We start from the raw sequence: 5,218 nt of genomic DNA on the forward strand, positions 1-5,218 counted from the left end.
AAGTGGCAGATTGATGTCTTCAGCACAAAAGCTCAGGGACAGTGCCCAGGTCCTGAGTTCAAACCACAGGGCCAGCAAACACACACACACACACACACACACACACACACACACACACACACACACCTTAATTGTCACTAAGTATTGGCCTTGTCTCCATTATAAATCCTTCTTGAACCAGGTTCTTCACTCCACCCAGATCTTACATCAGTCACTTGTGTGGCCTCTTCTAGCTTCTTGGCTGCACCTGCCATGACAGAGGGTTTTAAAAATAACTTTATTGAGGCATAACTCACATTCCATACCAGTGTCCCCTTTAAAATGTAGAATTCTCAGCCTTTAGTGTTTCATGGATCTGCTCAACTTTTCACAGCTATCTAATTTCAGAACATTTTCACCACCAGAAAAAGAAACCTCCTGTGCTGGGAATGGGGGTTACAATCCTAACACGGAGAAAATCACAAATTTGGGATCAACCTAGGCTACATGGTGAGATTTTTGTCTCTAAAGAAAAAGAAAGGGGGGGGGCCGCTGGGAATATGGCCTAGTGGCAAGAGTGCTTGCTTCGTATACATGAAACCCTGGGTTCGATTCCTCAGTACCACATATATAGAAAAAGCTGGAAGTGGTGCTGTGGCTCAAGTGGCAGAGTGCTAGCCTTGAGCAAAAAGAAGCCAGGGACAGTGCTCAGGCCCTGAGTTCAAGCCCCAGGACTGGCAAAAAAAAAAAAAGAAAGAAAGAAAAAGAAAGGGGAGGGGCTGGGAATCTGGCCTAAGTGGCAAGAGTGCTTGCCTTGTATTCATGAAGCCCTGGGTTAGATTCCTCAGTATGACATAAACAGAAAAAGTCGCAGGTGGCACTGTGACTGCAGTGGTAGAGTGCTAGCCTTGAGCAAAAGAAGCTCAGGAACAGTGCCCAGGCCCTGAGTTCAAGCCCTAGGACTGGCCAAAAAAAAATTTCCATTGGCATACACAAATGTACATTCTTTTATTTTGGGGTTGTATTCTATAGACGGCCAGGAAGGTCTAATTGGTTTCTTCAGGCTTTATATTTCAGTAGTAAGGCTTTTTCCCATTTCTTGGTGGGATTTACTGTTAGGTACACCAGAGCTGTTCTCTCTCTCTCTCTCTCTCTCTCTCTCTCTCTCTCTCTCTCTCTCTCTCTCTCCTCTCTCTCTCTCTCTCTCTCTCTCTCTCTTTCTCTCTGTGCTTAATTGGAGAAAAAAGTTTCACAGAGTTTCCTGCTCAAGCTGGCTTGAACCACAATCCTCAGATCTCAGCCTCCTGAGTAGCTAGGATTGAAGGCAGAAGCTACCAGCACCAGGCTACCAAAGGTGTTCTTAACACTCATATTTGACTGTGACCCTCCACTGCATAGGCTGCATTGTCATTTATGCCAGGACAAGAAAACTTTCCTTCATTGTACTCAAGACAATGATCTGGCTACTGGTAATTTTCAGTCTCCTCAACACTGCCTTCCAGTCAAATTGATTACCTTAAAGCTCTCTGAAGTCACCATGTTCTTTCTTCCTTCTGGTCATCATACCTACTAGTCCCTTTGTCGAGACTATCACCTCAACTTCTTCCCCAGATGACTCTTACTCATCCTTTAAAGCTTGAGAAATTTTTCCCAACACATTTCTGATAAACTTGATCCTCTTCTGTGCTAACTAACTTGGACCTACTTCACAGTATTTCTCCCTTAGAAAGGGATTAGAACCAGATGCAGTAGCGCACACCTACAATCCCAGCTACTTAGGAGGCTGAAATAGAAAGAAAATAAGTTTGAGACCAGCTAGGCAATTTAGTAAGATCTTGTCTCAAAATAATTATTTTCATCTGTCATGGGGCTTGAACTTGGGACCTGGGTGCTGTCCCTGAGCTTTTTTGTTCAAGGCTAGTGCTCTACCACTTTGAACCACAGGGCTACTTCTAGTTCTCTGCTGATTAATTGGAAATAAGAGTGTCACAGACTTTCCTGCTCAGGCTGGCTTTGAACTGTGAGCCTCAGATCTCAGCCTCCTGAGTAAATAGGATTATAAAGGTTACAGGGGTGAAAGACCAGTGCCCAGCTTCAAAAAAAACCCCACAAACTTAAAGGGATAAAGATATACCTCAGTGGTGGAGAACATGCCTAGCCTACACAAGGCCCTAAATTTAATCTCCAGTACCACCAAAGGGGGGAAAAGCAGCAATTGGAAATTTGTCTGTTTCTCTGACCAGACTGGGAACTCCCTGAGGGAGGGAACAGATGTGATCATTCCTATTTCTGCAGTACCTACCACAAGGTTTTAGAGTCCCTCATGACCTACTTCAGTGCTCAAGTATTCTCCCTGCAGAAACTGTCACATTGAGGCTTATGCTTCCACATAAGACTTGAGAGAGATACAAACATTCAGCCCATGGCAATAAGTCATTCAGCTAATTTAATTTAGCAACTAACAGCTTTCACAATGTACCTGTGCTATTCTAAGCACTTTACAAATGTCAACATGTTTTATTCTCATGACAACTCTATAACATAGACACTTTTACTATCCTTATCTGAATTTTACAGAGAAAGAAACACAAAGGGGTATTTGTGTATTTGTGTATATATATGTGTGTGTGTGCATGTATGTGTGTGTTGGTCCTGAGGCTTGAACTCAGGGCCTGAGCACTGTCTGAGCTTTTGTTCTCAAGGCTATCTCTCTATGCCACAATTCCATTTCTGGCTTTGTTTTTTTTGGGGGGGGGGGAGGGTGGTGTTAAATGAAGATGAGAGTGTCATGGACTTTCTTGCTTTGGGCTGGCTTTGATCCCACAATCCTCAGATCTCAGCCCCCGAGTAACTAGGATTACAGGTGTGAGCCACCAGCACCTGGCTGCTCTGGACTCTTACCGCCAATGAACTACCAGAAAGCTGGAAGTAGAGATGTTGCTCAAGTGATACAGCACCAGTCTTTTTTTTTTTTTTGCCAGTCTTGAGGCTTGAACTCAGGGCCTGAGCACTGTCCCTGCTTCTTTTTCCTCAAGGCTAGCACTCTACCACTTGAGCCACAGCGCCACTTCTGGCATTTTCTATATATGTGGTGCTGAGGAATCGAACCTAGAGCTTTATGTATATGAGGCAAGCACTCTACCACTAGGCCATATTCCCAGCCCCTAGAGCACCAGTCTTAAGTGGAAAAACTATCTTGGCCCTGAGTTCAAGCCCCCGCACTGGCAAACACACACACACACACACACACACACACACACACACACTCATTTGTTGCTGGTTGCTAATGGCTCATGCTAGCCTTGAACAAAAAAGTTTAGAAGTGGAGCTGTGGCTCAAGTGGCAGAGCTCTAGCATAAGAGCATAAGAGCCATAAGAGCTCAGGGACACCACCTAGGCCCCAAGTTCAAGCTGTATCACACACACACACACACACACACACACACACACACACCTCTGTTGATTTGTTCAAGGAAATATAAACTCCAACTGGACGTGTTGATTACCCAGATGGTGACTGGAAACTTCTCATTTCCCATTGCTGAGGTTTTTGTTTTGTTTTGTTTTGTTTTGTTTGCTTGTTATGGGGTTTGAACTTACCACCTCAAGGCTCAAGGCTAGTGCTTTACCACTTGAGCCACAGTGCTACTTCTGTTTGTTTGTTTGTTTGTTTTTTTCGGAGCAGTTTATTGCAGATAAGAGTCTCAAGGACTTTTCCTGCCCAGGCTGGCTTTGAACCACAATCATTAGATGTTAGCCTTCTGAGTAGCTAGGATTACAGGTGTAAGCTACCTGCACCTGTCTGAGCTATCTTTTGTTTAGTGCATGTATAGATTTGTTCCCCCAGAACCCTACACTTATTTTTGGTAGAGAAGAAATCACAGTTGAATGAAAACTTCCTCTCTTGGATGCAGAGTGCAGAGGAGAGTTTAGACCACAGGGTCCTGAGAACATAGGACAGGAAGGAAAAAGTCTTTCACCTTAGGCTAGATGTGCAAGAGCCAAGAACCTGCAAGCCAAGAAGGCCAGCCAATGGGAGGCTAGGCCCTGCTTGACAGACGTGTGCGCATTAGATCATCCTACCTTTTGAGTAGCAGCAGGAGGGTGCAGAGCCCCAGCTGAGTGTAAGACATAGGATGGAATGGCCAGAATAGCACTGCTCTATTGAGCTATCATCCACAGACCACACAATTTACCTTGTTTATAAGTTTATATAAAGAACCTTTTATTTTCATATCCATTTTGTTTATTTATATCTTGCCTGGGACTAAATTATCAAATCCCTTATCAGTGTGTGTCAACAATATTCTCAGACAATGGTGTATGTGATCATGGCGTATTATATGTGTGTATGGAAATATCACAATGAATTCCCTCTGGACCATTAATACATAGTAATTTTAACAAAAGAGAGGGATCAAGCTGGGCTTTGGTGGCTCATGTCTGTAATCCTAGCTACTCACAAGGCTGAGATCTGAGGATTCTTGTGCAAAGCCAGCCTCTGTAAGAAGGTCCATGAGACTCTTCTCTCCTATTAACCACCAAAAAGCCAGAAGTGGGTCTGTGGCTGCAGTGGTAGAGTGCTAGCCTTGAGCACAAAAGCTCAGGGACAAGCCAGGCAGTGGTCCCTCATGCCCGTAATCCTATTCGAGAGGCTAAAATCTAAGGATCTTGGCTTGAAATCAGCCTGAGTAGTAAAGTCCCTGTGAAACTCTTATCTCCAATTAACTACTAGAAAACTGGAACTGGAGCTGAGGCTCAAAGTTGAGGCTCAAAGTTGTCGAGCACTAGCTAGCCTTGAGCAGGAAAGTTCAGGTACAGTGCTCATTTGGGGAGCACATATACTAAAATTGCAACGATATAGAGATTAGCATGACCCCTGCACAAGGATGACACGCAAATTAGTGAAGCGTTCCATATTCTTATGACCACATAAGAAGATGCCAAGTGAAATGAACTCCACGTTACAGAAACAAGAGTTATCCCATTGTTGTAATTATTATCAACATGCCATGTGAACTCGTACTACTTTTATTTTCTCTTTTTCCTTGTCAGTTTATTTAACTGAGTGGTTTGTCTAGTTTTGTTTCTCTTGTAGTCCCTTCCTGTGGCTGTACCCTCGCTACCACTGTATTACATCCGAGTACCCTGGATATTGTCTGATATGGGTAATAGAACTGGGGAAGGGAGAGGGAATACCAAAATCCAGAGAAAAAGAACAAAAAGACAAGCCATTCAA

The 5,218-nt window shown here is 43.8% G+C and overlaps 1 non-coding gene across 1 annotated transcript; it reads left to right on the forward strand.

The window, feature by feature from the left end:
* The first annotated feature begins 4,799 nt into the window (after positions 1-4,799).
* LOC125344343 lies at positions 4,800-4,903 on the forward strand. The gene has a single exon (XR_007209481.1). It is a non-coding gene; the product is annotated as a U6 spliceosomal RNA (small nuclear RNA).
* Positions 4,904-5,218: the final 315 nt, after the last annotated feature.

The sequence above is a fragment of the Perognathus longimembris genome, chromosome 28 (assembly GCF_023159225.1).
Source record: "Perognathus longimembris pacificus isolate PPM17 chromosome 28, ASM2315922v1, whole genome shotgun sequence".
In the NCBI taxonomy this organism is placed as follows: Eukaryota; Metazoa; Chordata; class Mammalia; order Rodentia; family Heteromyidae; genus Perognathus; species Perognathus longimembris.